Source organism: Engystomops pustulosus, chromosome 5 (assembly GCF_040894005.1).
Source record: "Engystomops pustulosus chromosome 5, aEngPut4.maternal, whole genome shotgun sequence".
Classification (NCBI taxonomy): domain Eukaryota; kingdom Metazoa; phylum Chordata; class Amphibia; order Anura; family Leptodactylidae; genus Engystomops; species Engystomops pustulosus.
Window position 1 is genome coordinate 34122051 of NC_092415.1, and position 13431 is coordinate 34135481.

A 13431-nucleotide genomic window follows, 5' to 3' on the forward strand; every position below is an offset into this window, starting at 1 on the left:
CTCCTCCTCTTTGGCCAGCGGCAAAACTTTGGCCTTTCTATACCTCCGCGCCGGCAAAGTGCAACTGCAAGGGCTGGCTGTAGCCCCTGTCATGACAGCTGTTGTTGAGCAATCAAACCCCCTCACCGTGGCAACTCTCCACCTGAGCGGCCAGACGCCTTTCTCCATGGCCTAAAACTGCTTTTGGGGGGAAGCTGTTTGGAAAGCACAACCAGCAGGCTCCAGCCACCTGGGATGGAGACAAAACAGGTGACATAGTTGCCAGCCATTGGCAGCTGCTTTTACCACCCACAGCTTCCCTGTACTGGGACGCGTGGCTTGCTAACAGGCTGGGCTGGGGCGGCTGGCGCCGCCGGCTGGCTGGATAACTGGCTGGCTGGATAACTGGCTGGCTGTGGAAATCGGACAGCCGTCTAGCGCCCATGGGGGCTTGGGGATTAAGCCCCCAGTTTACGCAACTTTTTGGCTTGAAAAACGGCGCAAAACAAAGGTGGCGTCACAGGTTTTTGACACTTTTTGCCAGCAAAAAGCCGCAAGGAGCATTTCATGCCAAACCCCCCGCACAGCACTGAGACACAAATGTCGCATTCGCTCGCCTCCTGCCAGGCCGCGCAAAGCAGGATTTAGCAATTGACCCTTTTCAAAGGCAACGCTTGCCTCACTGTGTTTGTCACTCTGCAAGGCGGCTAAAACAGCCACAAAGTTTTCTGCAAATCTACCCCTTTTCCCCCGAAAAGCTGACAAATACAAGGGAAAAAAAGACAAAAGACAAAACTAAATGACCCCCTTAAAACAGTGCCAAAGATGCCTGTCTGATAATAAAAAGAATCCTTCTTTATTTATATAGCGCCTACACATTACGCAGCGCTGCACAAAGCTAGATGACAAATGCCCCCCCTTGCCTCCAGCCCTATGGGAGACGCTGGGGGTTGAAATTTGGGGCAGAAGTAAGAGGAATAAACAAGAACGCTGGTGGGCGCCTTGCTCTTGAGGTATCCCCGCAGTTGAAAAGTGACAGGGGGGGGCCAAGGCGACTGCTAGGGCTTTGCAAGGGTTAAAGAGTGCAAGAGAGAAAGCAAGTGAAAAGAAGCAAGCGTGCAAAGTAAATGTAAAATAGGCATAGAGGACAGTGACCCCTGCTGGTTGAAGGGAGGAAAAGCAAAAGCCTACAGCACCTGGTATTCCCAGGCGGTCTCCCATCCAAGTACTAACCAGGCCCGACCCTGCTTAGCTTCCGAGATCAGACGAGATCGGGCGTGTTCAGGGTGGTGTGGCCGTAGGCAGAGACAGGCCTCTCACTTGCTGCTCTTGTACTGCAGCCTGACGCCTGCTGCTTCTTCCACTGGGCTCAAGCTTGGCCCTTTTTTTTTTTCTTTTTTCTTCTTCTTCTTCTTCTCTTCTTTTACATGGCCTGGCTCTGTGCAGCACAGCAAAGCCACCCAGCACAGCCTACTTGCTTGCCTCACAGCCCCCTCTAGCTTCATGGCACCGTGGCCACAGCCTGCTACTGCTCAAGCCCGCCTTTTTGCAACATTCTACCAGCAGCCCCCACATCCCTTTTGGCCACAGCTGGCTAGCTGGCTGGCTGGCTGGCTAGCCCGCAGGCCGTCGGCAGCTCAGCCCCTCCAGCGGGCTAGTTACACCCGCTTCTTTGGCACACTTCACTTCTGCTGGCCCTCCCCACTAGCCCCTGCTCAAGGCCTGAGCCTTTCAGCTGCGGCCTCATATTAACTCTCACCTTTCCAGGTGGCAGGCTGCAGGGGGCCAACCAAGGCCTTGCAGCGGGAACACCCAGCTAGAGGCCGTGGTGACGGTGTGGGGGGTGGGTGGGCGTCTCAGAGGCCTTGGTGGGCCAGCCTCTTCCTGCTCGGGGATGCGTCAAGGCAACATATATTCGGGGACTGGCAGCTCCGCGCTGGAGGGGGGTGGACCTTGGAGGGAGGTAGAGGACAAAAAGTAATCAAACGGTCTACAGCACCCGCGCTTCCCAGGAGGTCTCCCATCCAAGTACTGTCCGAGCCCGACCCTGCTTTGCTTCCGAGATCGGACGAGATCGGGCGTATTCAGGGTGGTATGGCCGGTAGACGCTACCTCATGCTTCCCTGCCTCCCCAAAAAGGCGTCCATTCTGACAACATGCTGCCCCAAAGCACCGGCCTAGCACGGCCCTGGGCCAAGCCGCTCCCGTGCCTCGGGTACACCAGGGACACACAACAGGATGGGGGGTGGGGGAAGGGCTCCTCCTCTTTGGCCAGCGGCAAAACTTTGGCCTTTCTATACCTCCGCGCCGGCAAAGTGCAACTGCAAGGGCTGGCTGTAGCCCCTGTCATGACAGCTGTTGTTGAGCAATCAAACCCCCTCACCGTGGCAACTCTCCACCTGAGCGGCCAGCCGCCTTTCTCCATGGCCTAAAATCTGCTTTTGGGTGGAAGCTGTTTGGAAAGCACAACCAGCAGGCTCCAGCCACCTGGGATGGAGACAAAACAGGTGACATAGTTGCCAGCCATTGGCAGCTGCTTTTACCACCCACAGCTTCCCTGTACTGGGACGCGTGGCTTGCTAACAGGCTGGGCTGGGGGCGGCTGGCGCCGCCGGCTGGCTGGATAACTGGCTGGCTGGATAACTGGCTGGCTGTGGAAATCGGACAGCCGCCTAGCGCCCATGGGGGCTTGGGGATTAAGCCCCCAGTTTACGCAACTTTTTGGCTTGAAAAACGGCGCAAAACAAAGGTGGCGTCACAGGTTTTTGACACTTTTTGCCAGCAAAAAGCCGCAAGGAGCATTTCATGCCAAACCCCCCGCACAGCACTGAGACACAAATGTCGCATTCGCTCGCCTCCTGCCAGGCCGCGCAAAGCAGGATTTAGCAATTGACCCTTTTCAAAGGCAACGCTTGCCTCACTGTGTTTGTCACTCTGCAAGGCGGCTAAAACAGCCACAAAGTTTTCTGCAAATCTACCCCTTTTCCCCCGAAAAGCTGACAAATACAAGGGAAAAAAAGACAAAAGACAAAACTAAATGACCCCCTTAAAACAGTGCCAAAGATGCCTGTCTGATAATAAAAAGAATCCTTCTTTATTTATATAGCGCCTACACATTACGCAGCGCTGCACAAAGCTAGATGACAAATGCCCCCCCTTGCCTCCAGCCCTATGGGAGACGCTGGGGGTTGAAATTTGGGGCAGAAGTAAGAGGAATAAACAAGAACGCTGGTGGGCGCCTTGCTCTTGAGGTATCCCCGCAGTTGAAAAGTGACAGGGGGGGGGCCAAGGCGACTGCTAGGGCTTTGCAAGGGTTAAAGAGTGCAAGAGAAGAAAGCAAGTGAAAAGAAGCAAGCGTGCAAAGTAAATGTAAAATAGGCATAGAGGACAGTGACCCCTGCTGGTTGAAGGGAGGAAAAGCAAAAGCCTACAGCACCTGGTATTCCCAGGCGGTCTCCCATCCAAGTACTAACCAGGCCCGACCCTGCTTAGCTTCCGAGATCAGACGAGATCGGGCGTGTTCAGGGTGGTGTGGCCGTAGGCAGAGACAGGCCTCTCACTTGCTGCTCTTGTACTGCAGCCTGACGCCTGCTGCTTCTTCCACTGGGCTCAAGCTTGGCCCTTTTTTTTTTTCTTTTTTCTTCTTCTTCTTCTTCTCTTCTTTTACATGGCCTGGCTCTGTGCAGCACAGCAAAGCCACCCAGCACAGCCTACTTGCTTGCCTCACAGCCCCCTCTAGCTTCATGGCACCGTGGCCACAGCCTGCTACTGCTCAAGCCCGCCTTTTTGCAACATTCTACCAGCAGCCCCCACATCCCTTTTGGCCACAGCTGGCTAGCTGGCTGGCTGGCTGGCTAGCCCGCAGGCCGTCGGCAGCTCAGCCCCTCCAGCGGGCTAGTTACACCCGCTTCTTTGGCACACTTCACTTCTGCTGGCCCTCCCCACTAGCCCCTGCTCAAGGCCTGAGCCTTTCAGCTGCGGCCTCATATTAACTCTCACCTTTCCAGGTGGCAGGCTGCAGGGGGCCAACCAAGGCCTTGCAGCGGGAACACCCAGCTAGAGGCCGTGGTGACGGTGTGGGGGGTGGGTGGGCGTCTCAGAGGCCTTGGTGGGCCAGCCTCTTCCTGCTCGGGGATGCGTCAAGGCAACATATATTCGGGGACTGGCAGCTCCGCGCTGGAGGGGGGTGGACCTTGGAGGGAGGTAGAGGACAAAAAGTAATCAAACGGTCTACAGCACCCGCGCTTCCCAGGAGGTCTCCCATCCAAGTACTGTCCGAGCCCGACCCTGCTTTGCTTCCGAGATCGGGCGTATTCAGGGTGGTATGGCCGGTAGACGCTACCTCATGCTTCCCTGCCTCCCCAAAAAGGCGTCCATTCTGACAACGTGCTGCCCCAAAGCACCGGCCTAGCACGGCCCTGGGCCAAGCCGCTCCCGTGCCTCGGGTACACCAGGGACACACAACAGGATGGGGGGTGGGGGAAGGGCTCCTCCTCTTTGGCCAGCGGCAAAACTTTGGCCTTTCTATACCTCCGCGCCGGCAAAGTGCAACTGCAAGGGCTGGCTGTAGCCCCTGTCATGACAGCTGTTGTTGAGCAATCAAACCCCCTCACCGTGGCAACTCTCCACCTGAGCGGCCAGCCGCCTTTCTCCATGGCCTAAAATCTGCTTTTGGGTGGAAGCTGTTTGGAAAGCACAACCAGCAGGCTCCAGCCACCTGGGATGGAGACAAAACAGGTGACATAGTTGCCAGCCATTGGCAGCTGCTTTTACCACCCACAGCTTCCCTGTACTGGGACGCGTGGCTTGCTAACAGGCTGGGCTGGGGCGGCTGGCGCCGCCGGCTGGCTGGATAACTGGCTGGCTGGATAACTGGCTGGCTGTGGAAATCGGACAGCCGCCTAGCGCCCATGGGGGCTTGGGGATTAAGCCCCCAGTTTACGCAACTTTTTGGCTTGAAAAACGGCGCAAAACAAAGGTGGCGTCACAGGTTTTTGACACTTTTTGCCAGCAAAAAGCCGCAAGGAGCATTTCATGCCAAACCCCCCGCACAGCACTGAGACACAAATGTCGCATTCGCTCGCCTCCTGCCAGGCCGCGCAAAGCAGGATTTAGCAATTGACCCTTTTCAAAGGCAACGCTTGCCTCACTGTGTTTGTCACTCTGCAAGGCGGCTAAAACAGCCACAAAGTTTTCTGCAAATCTACCCCTTTTCCCCCGAAAAGCTGACAAATACAAGGGAAAAAAAGACAAAAGACAAAACTAAATGACCCCCTTAAAACAGTGCCAAAGATGCCTGTCTGATAATAAAAAGAATCCTTCTTTATTTATATAGCGCCTACACATTACGCAGCGCTGCACAAAGCTAGATGACAAATGCCCCCCCTTGCCTCCAGCCCTATGGGAGACGCTGGGGGTTGAAATTTGGGGCAGAAGTAAGAGGAATAAACAAGAACGCTGGTGGGCGCCTTGCTCTTGAGGTATCCCCGCAGTTGAAAAGTGACAGGGGGGGGGCCAAGGCGACTGCTAGGGCTTTGCAAGGGTTAAAGAGTGCAAGAGAGAAAGCAAGTGAAAAGAAGCAAGCGTGCAAAGTAAATGTAAAATAGGCATAGAGGACAGTGACCCCTGCTGGTTGAAGGGAGGAAAAGCAAAAGCCTACAGCACCTGGTATTCCCAGGCGGTCTCCCATCCAAGTACTAACCAGGCCCGACCCTGCTTAGCTTCCGAGATCAGACGAGATCGGGCGTGTTCAGGGTGGTGTGGCCGTAGGCAGAGACAGGCCTCTCACTTGCTGCTCTTGTACTGCAGCCTGACGCCTGCTGCTTCTTCCACTGGGCTCAAGCTTGGCCCTTTTTTTTTTTCTTTTTTCTTCTTCTTCTTCTTCTCTTCTTTTACATGGCCTGGCTCTGTGCAGCACAGCAAAGCCACCCAGCACAGCCTACTTGCTTGCCTCACAGCCCCCTCTAGCTTCATGGCACCATGGCCACAGCCTGCTACTGCTCAAGCCCGCCTTTTTGCAACATTCTACCAGCAGCCCCCACATCCCTTTTGGCCACAGCTGGCTAGCTGGCTGGCTGGCTGGCTAGCCCGCAGGCCGTCGGCAGCTCAGCCCCTCCAGCGGGCTAGTTACACCCGCTTCTTTGGCACACTTCACTTCTGCTGGCCCTCCCCACTAGCCCCTGCTCAAGGCCTGAGCCTTTCAGCTGCGGCCTCATATTAACTCTCACCTTTCCAGGTGGCAGGCTGCAGGGGGCCAACCAAGGCCTTGCAGCGGGAACACCCAGCTAGAGGCCGTGGTGACGGTGTGGGGGGTGGGTGGGCGTCTCAGAGGCCTTGGTGAGCCAGCCTCTTCCTGCTCGGGGATGCGTCAAGGCAACATATATTCGGGGACTGGCAGCTCCGCGCTGGAGGGGGGTGGACCTTGGAGGGAGGTAGAGGACAAAAAGTAATCAAACGGTCTACAGCACCCGCGCTTCCCAGGAGGTCTCCCATCCAAGTACTGTCCGAGCCCGACCCTGCTTTGCTTCCGAGATCGGACGAGATCGGGCGTATTCAGGGTGGTATGGCCGGTAGACGCTACCTCATGCTTCCCTGCCTCCCCAAAAAGGCGGCCATTCTGACAACGTGCTGCCCCAAAGCACCGGCCTAGCACGGCCCTGGGCCAAGCCGCTCCCGTGCCTCGGGTACACCAGGGACACACAACAGGATGGGGGGTGGGGGAAGGGCTCCTCCTCTTTGGCCAGCGGCAAAACTTTGGCCTTTCTATACCTCCGCGCCGGCAAAGTGCAACTGCAAGGGCTGGCTGTAGCCCCTGTCATGACAGCTGTTGTTGAGCAATCAAACCCCCTCACCGTGGCAACTCTCCACCTGAGCGGCCAGCCGCCTTTCTCCATGGCCTAAAATCTGCTTTTGGGTGGAAGCTGTTTGGAAAGCACAACCAGCAGGCTCCAGCCACCTGGGATGGAGACAAAACAGGTGACATAGTTGCCAGCCATTGGCAGCTGCTTTTACCACCCACAGCTTCCCTGTACTGGGACGCGTGGCTTGCTAACAGGCTGGGCTGGGGCGGCTGGCGCCGCCGGCTGGCTGGATAACTGGCTGGCTGGATAACTGGCTGGCTGTGGAAATCGGACAGCCGCCTAGCGCCCATGGGGGCTTGGGGATTAAGCCCCCAGTTTACGCAACTTTTTGGCTTGAAAAACGGCGCAAAACAAAGGTGGCGTCACAGGTTTTTGACACTTTTTGCCAGCAAAAAGCCGCAAGGAGCATTTCATGCCAAACCCCCCGCACAGCACTGAGACACAAATGTCGCATTCGCTCGCCTCCTGCCAGGCCGCGCAAAGCAGGATTTAGCAATTGACCCTTTTCAAAGGCAACGCTTGCCTCACTGTGTTTGTCACTCTGCAAGGCGGCTAAAACAGCCACAAAGTTTTCTGCAAATCTACCCCTTTTCCCCCGAAAAGCTGACAAATACAAGGGAAAAAAAGACAAAAGACAAAACTAAATGACCCCCTTAAAACAGTGCCAAAGATGCCTGTCTGATAATAAAAAGAATCCTTCTTTATTTATATAGCGCCTACACATTACGCAGCGCTGCACAAAGCTAGATGACAAATGCCCCCCCTTGCCTCCAGCCCTATGGGAGACGCTGGGGGTTGAAATTTGGGGCAGAAGTAAGAGGAATAAACAAGAACGCTGGTGGGCGCCTTGCTCTTGAGGTATCCCCGCAGTTGAAAAGTGACAGGGGGGGGGCCAAGGCGACTGCTAGGGCTTTGCAAGGGTTAAAGAGTGCAAGAGAGAAAGCAAGTGAAAAGAAGCAAGCGTGCAAAGTAAATGTAAAATAGGCATAGAGGACAGTGACCCCTGCTGGTTGAAGGGAGGAAAAGCAAAAGCCTACAGCACCTGGTATTCCCAGGCGGTCTCCCATCCAAGTACTAACCAGGCCCGACCCTGCTTAGCTTCCGAGATCAGACAAGATCGGGCGTGTTCAGGGTGGTGTGGCCGTAGGCAGAGACAGGCCTCTCACTTGCTGCTCTTGTACTGCAGCCTGACGCCTGCTGCTTCTTCCACTGGGCTCAAGCTTGGCCCTTTTTTTTTTTCTTTTTTCTTCTTCTTCTTCTTCTCTTCTTTTACATGGCCTGGCTCTGTGCAGCACAGCAAAGCCACCCAGCACAGCCTACTTGCTTGCCTCACAGCCCCCTCTAGCTTCATGGCACCGTGGCCACAGCCTGCTACTGCTCAAGCCCGCCTTTTTGCAACATTCTACCAGCAGCCCCCACATCCCTTTTGGCCACAGCTGGCTAGCTGGCTGGCTGGCTGGCTAGCCCGCAGGCCGTCGGCAGCTCAGCCCCTCCAGCGGGCTAGTTACACCCGCTTCTTTGGCACACTTCACTTCTGCTGGCCCTCCCCACTAGCCCCTGCTCAAGGCCTGAGCCTTTCAGCTGCGGCCTCATATTAACTCTCACCTTTCCAGGTGGCAGGCTGCAGGGGGCCAACCAAGGCCTTGCAGCGGGAACACCCAGCTAGAGGCCGTGGTGACGGTGTGGGGGGTGGGTGGGCGTCTCAGAGGCCTTGGTGGGCCAGCCTCTTCCTGCTCGGGGATGCGTCAAGGCAACATATATTCGGGGACTGGCAGCTCCGCGCTGGAGGGGGGTGGACCTTGGAGGGAGGTAGAGGACAAAAAGTAATCAAACGGTCTACAGCACCCGCGCTTCCCAGGAGGTCTCCCATCCAAGTACTGTCCGAGCCCGACCCTGCTTTGCTTCCGAGATCGGGCGTATTCAGGGTGGTATGGCCGGTAGACGCTACCTCATGCTTCCCTGCCTCCCCAAAAAGGCGTCCATTCTGACAACGTGCTGCCCCAAAGCACCGGCCTAGCACGGCCCTGGGCCAAGCCGCTCCCGTGCCTCGGGTACACCAGGGACACACAACAGGATGGGGGGTGGGGGAAGGGCTCCTCCTCTTTGGCCAGCGGCAAAACTTTGGCCTTTCTATACCTCCGCGCCGGCAAAGTGCAACTGCAAGGGCTGGCTGTAGCCCCTGTCATGACAGCTGTTGTTGAGCAATCAAACCCCCTCACCGTGGCAACTCTCCACCTGAGCGGCCAGCCGCCTTTCTCCATGGCCTAAAATCTGCTTTTGGGTGGAAGCTGTTTGGAAAGCACAACCAGCAGGCTCCAGCCACCTGGGATGGAGACAAAACAGGTGACATAGTTGCCAGCCATTGGCAGCTGCTTTTACCACCCACAGCTTCCCTGTACTGGGACGCGTGGCTTGCTAACAGGCTGGGCTGGGGCGGCTGGCGCCGCCGGCTGGCTGGATAACTGGCTGGCTGGATAACTGGCTGGCTGTGGAAATCGGACAGCCGCCTAGCGCCCATGGGGGCTTGGGGATTAAGCCCCCAGTTTACGCAACTTTTTGGCTTGAAAAACGGCGCAAAACAAAGGTGGCGTCACAGGTTTTTGACACTTTTTGCCAGCAAAAAGCCGCAAGGAGCATTTCATGCCAAACCCCCCGCACAGCACTGAGACACAAATGTCGCATTCGCTCGCCTCCTGCCAGGCCGCGCAAAGCAGGATTTAGCAATTGACCCTTTTCAAAGGCAACGCTTGCCTCACTGTGTTTGTCACTCTGCAAGGCGGCTAAAACAGCCACAAAGTTTTCTGCAAATCTACCCCTTTTCCCCCGAAAAGTTGACAAATACAAGGGAAAAAAAGACAAAAGACAAAACTAAATGACCCCCTTAAAACAGTGCCAAAGATGCCTGTCTGATAATAAAAAGAATCCTTCTTTATTTATATAGCGCCTACACATTACGCAGCGCTGCACAAAGCTAGATGACAAATGCCCCCCCTTGCCTCCAGCCCTATGGGAGACGCTGGGGGTTGAAATTTGGGGCAGAAGTAAGAGGAATAAACAAGAACGCTGGTGGGCGCCTTGCTCTTGAGGTATCCCCGCAGTTGAAAAGTGACAGGGGGGGGGCCAAGGCGACTGCTAGGGCTTTGCAAGGGTTAAAGAGTGCAAGAGAGAAAGCAAGTGAAAAGAAGCAAGCGTGCAAAGTAAATGTAAAATAGGCATAGAGGACAGTGACCCCTGCTGGTTGAAGGGAGGAAAAGCAAAAGCCTACAGCACCTGGTATTCCCAGGCGGTCTCCCATCCAAGTACTAACCAGGCCCGACCCTGCTTAGCTTCCGAGATCAGACGAGATCGGGCATGTTCAGGGTGGTGTGGCCGTAGGCAGAGACAGGCCTCTCACTTGCTGCTCTTGTACTGCAGCCTGACGCCTGCTGCTTCTTCCACTGGGCTCAAGCTTGGCCCTTTTTTTTTTTCTTTTTTCTTCTTCTTCTTCTTCTCTTCTTTTACATGGCCTGGCTCTGTGCAGCACAGCAAAGCCACCCAGCACAGCCTACTTGCTTGCCTCACAGCCCCCTCTAGCTTCATGGCACCGTGGCCACAGCCTGCTACTGCTCAAGCCCGCCTTTTTGCAACATTCTACCAGCAGCCCCCACATCCCTTTTGGCCACAGCTGGCTAGCTGGCTGGCTGGCTGGCTGGCTGGCTGGCTAGCCCGCAGGCCGTCGGCAGCTCAGCCCCTCCAGCGGGCTAGTTACACCCGCTTCTTTGGCACACTTCACTTCTGCTGGCCCTCCCCACTAGCCCCTGCTCAAGGCCTGAGCCTTTCAGCTGCGGCCTCATATTAACTCTCACCTTTCCAGGTGGCAGGCTGCAGGGGGCCAACCAAGGCCTTGCAGCGGGAACACCCAGCTAGAGGCCGTGGTGACGGTGTGGGGGGTGGGTGGGCGTCTCAGAGGCCTTGGTGAGCCAGCCTCTTCCTGCTCGGGGATGCGTCAAGGCAACATATATTCGGGGACTGGCAGCTCCGCGCTGGAGGGGGGTGGACCTTGGAGGGAGGTAGAGGACAAAAAGTAATCAAACGGTCTACAGCACCCGCGCTTCCCAGGAGGTCTCCCATCCAAGTACTGTCCGAGCCCGACCCTGCTTTGCTTCCGAGATCGGACGAGATCGGGCGTATTCAGGGTGGTATGGCCGGTAGACGCTACCTCATGCTTCCCTGCCTCCCCAAAAAGGCGGCCATTCTGACAACGTGCTGCCCCAAAGCACCGGCCTAGCACGGCCCTGGGCCAAGCCGCTCCCGTGCCTCGGGTACACCAGGGACACACAACAGGATGGGGGGTGGGGGAAGGGCTCCTCCTCTTTGGCCAGCGGCAAAACTTTGGCCTTTCTATACCTCCGCGCCGGCAAAGTGCAACTGCAAGGGCTGGCTGTAGCCCCTGTCATGACAGCTGTTGTTGAGCAATCAAACCCCCTCACCGTGGCAACTCTCCACCTGAGCGGCCAGCCGCCTTTCTCCATGGCCTAAAATCTGCTTTTGGGTGGAAGCTGTTTGGAAAGCACAACCAGCAGGCTCCAGCCACCTGGGATGGAGACAAAACAGGTGACATAGTTGCCAGCCATTGGCAGCTGCTTTTACCACCCACAGCTTCCCTGTACTGGGACGCGTGGCTTGCTAACAGGCTGGGCTGGGGCGGCTGGCGCCGCCGGCTGGCTGGATAACTGGCTGGCTGGATAACTGGCTGGCTGTGGAAATCGGACAGCCGCCTAGCGCCCATGGGGGCTTGGGGATTAAGCCCCCAGTTTACGCAACTTTTTGGCTTGAAAAACGGCGCAAAACAAAGGTGGCGTCACAGGTTTTTGACACTTTTTGCCAGCAAAAAGCCGCAAGGAGCATTTCATGCCAAACCCCCCGCACAGCACTGAGACACAAATGTCGCATTCGCTCGCCTCCTGCCAGGCCGCGCAAAGCAGGATTTAGCAATTGACCCTTTTCAAAGGCAACGCTTGCCTCACTGTGTTTGTCACTCTGCAAGGCGGCTAAAACAGCCACAAAGTTTTCTGCAAATCTACCCCTTTTCCCCCGAAAAGCTGACAAATACAAGGGAAAAAAAGACAAAAGACAAAACTAAATGACCCCCTTAAAACAGTGCCAAAGATGCCTGTCTGATAATAAAAAGAATCCTTCTTTATTTATATAGCGCCTACACATTACGCAGCGCTGCACAAAGCTAGATGACAAATGCCCCCCCTTGCCTCCAGCCCTATGGGAGACGCTGGGGGTTGAAATTTGGGGCAGAAGTAAGAGGAATAAACAAGAACGCTGGTGGGCGCCTTGCTCTTGAGGTATCCCCGCAGTTGAAAAGTGACAGGGGGGGGGCCAAGGCGACTGCTAGGGCTTTGCAAGGGTTAAAGAGTGCAAGAGAGAAAGCAAGTGAAAAGAAGCAAGCGTGCAAAGTAAATGTAAAATAGGCATAGAGGACAGTGACCCCTGCTGGTTGAAGGGAGGAAAAGCAAAAGCCTACAGCACCTGGTATTCCCAGGCGGTCTCCCATCCAAGTACTAACCAGGCCCAAACCTGCTTAGCTTCCGAGATCAGACGAGATCGGGCGTGTTCAGGGTGGTGTGGCCATAGGCAGAGACAGGCCTCTCACTTGCTGCTCTTGTACTGCAGCCTGACGCCTGCTGCTTCTTCCACTGGGCTCAAGCTTGGCCCTTTTTTTTTTTCTTTTTTCTTCTTCTTCTTCTTCTCTTCTTTTACATGGCCTGGCTCTGTGCAGCACAGCAAAGCCACCCAGCACAGCCTACTTGCTTGCCTCACAGCCCCCTCTAGCTTCATGGCACCGTGGCCACAGCCTGCTACTGCTCAAGCCCGCCTTTTTGCAACATTCTACCAGCAGCCCCCACATCCCTTTTGGCCACAGCTGGCTAGCTGGCTGGCTGGCTGGCTAGCCCGCAGGCCGTCGGCAGCTCAGCCCCTCCAGCGGGCTAGTTACACCCGCTTCTTTGGCACACTTCACTTCTGCTGGCCCTCCCCACTAGCCCCTGCTCAAGGCCTGAGCCTTTCAGCTGCGGCCTCATATTAACTCTCACCTTTCCAGGTGGCAGGCTGCAGGGGGCCAACCAAGGCCTTGCAGCGGGAACACCCAGCTAGAGGCCGTGGTGACGGTGTGGGGGGTGGGGGGTGGGTGGGCGTCTCAGAGGCCTTGGTGGGCCAGCCTCTTCCTGCTCGGGGATGCGTCAAGGCAACATATATTCGGGGACTGGCAGCTCCGCGCTGGAGGGGGGTGGACCTTGGAGGGAGGTAGAGGACAAAAAGTAATCAAACGGTCTACAGCACCCGCGCTTCCCAGGAGGTCTCCCATCCAAGTACTGTCCGAGCCCGACCCTGCTTTGCTTCCGAGATCGGGCGTATTCAGGGTGGTATGGCCGGTAGACGCTACCTCATGCTTCCCTGCCTCCCCAAAAAGGCGTCCATTCTGACAACGTGCTGCCCCAAAGCACCGGCCTAGCACGGCCCTGGGCCAAGCCGCTCCCGTGCCTCGGGTACACCAGGGACACACAACAGGATGGGGGGTGGGGGAAGGGCTCCTCCTCTTTGG

General features: G+C 56.3%; 9 non-coding genes and 3 pseudogenes across 9 annotated transcripts; all 12 read right to left on the reverse strand.

The window, feature by feature from the left end:
- Positions 1 to 1163: 1163 nt before the first annotated feature.
- Positions 1164 to 1282, reverse strand: LOC140134508 (5S ribosomal RNA). Its single transcript, XR_011856334.1, has one exon. It is a non-coding gene; the product is annotated as a 5S ribosomal RNA (ribosomal RNA).
- A 684-nt stretch (positions 1283 to 1966) lies between these two features.
- LOC140134407 (5S ribosomal RNA) lies at positions 1967 to 2086 on the reverse strand. Its single transcript, XR_011856267.1, has one exon. It is a non-coding gene; the product is annotated as a 5S ribosomal RNA (ribosomal RNA).
- A 1317-nt stretch (positions 2087 to 3403) lies between these two features.
- On the reverse strand, positions 3404 to 3522 carry LOC140134509 (5S ribosomal RNA). Its single transcript, XR_011856335.1, has one exon. It is a non-coding gene; the product is annotated as a 5S ribosomal RNA (ribosomal RNA).
- A 684-nt stretch (positions 3523 to 4206) lies between these two features.
- On the reverse strand, positions 4207 to 4316 carry LOC140134466 (5S ribosomal RNA; annotated as a pseudogene).
- A 1315-nt stretch (positions 4317 to 5631) lies between these two features.
- Positions 5632 to 5750, reverse strand: LOC140134511 (5S ribosomal RNA). Its single transcript, XR_011856336.1, has one exon. It is a non-coding gene; the product is annotated as a 5S ribosomal RNA (ribosomal RNA).
- A 684-nt stretch (positions 5751 to 6434) lies between these two features.
- Positions 6435 to 6554, reverse strand: LOC140134408 (5S ribosomal RNA). The gene has a single exon (XR_011856268.1). It is a non-coding gene; the product is annotated as a 5S ribosomal RNA (ribosomal RNA).
- Positions 6555 to 7869: 1315 nt separating this feature from the next.
- LOC140134354 (5S ribosomal RNA) lies at positions 7870 to 7988 on the reverse strand. Its single transcript, XR_011856216.1, has one exon. It is a non-coding gene; the product is annotated as a 5S ribosomal RNA (ribosomal RNA).
- A 684-nt stretch (positions 7989 to 8672) lies between these two features.
- LOC140134467 (5S ribosomal RNA) lies at positions 8673 to 8782 on the reverse strand (annotated as a pseudogene).
- Positions 8783 to 10097: 1315 nt separating this feature from the next.
- On the reverse strand, positions 10098 to 10216 carry LOC140134348 (5S ribosomal RNA). The gene has a single exon (XR_011856210.1). It is a non-coding gene; the product is annotated as a 5S ribosomal RNA (ribosomal RNA).
- Positions 10217 to 10912: 696 nt separating this feature from the next.
- Positions 10913 to 11032, reverse strand: LOC140134409 (5S ribosomal RNA). Its single transcript, XR_011856269.1, has one exon. It is a non-coding gene; the product is annotated as a 5S ribosomal RNA (ribosomal RNA).
- A 1315-nt stretch (positions 11033 to 12347) lies between these two features.
- LOC140134359 (5S ribosomal RNA) lies at positions 12348 to 12466 on the reverse strand. The gene has a single exon (XR_011856221.1). It is a non-coding gene; the product is annotated as a 5S ribosomal RNA (ribosomal RNA).
- Positions 12467 to 13157: 691 nt separating this feature from the next.
- LOC140134468 (5S ribosomal RNA) lies at positions 13158 to 13267 on the reverse strand (annotated as a pseudogene).
- Between the last annotated feature and the right edge of the window lie 164 nt (positions 13268 to 13431).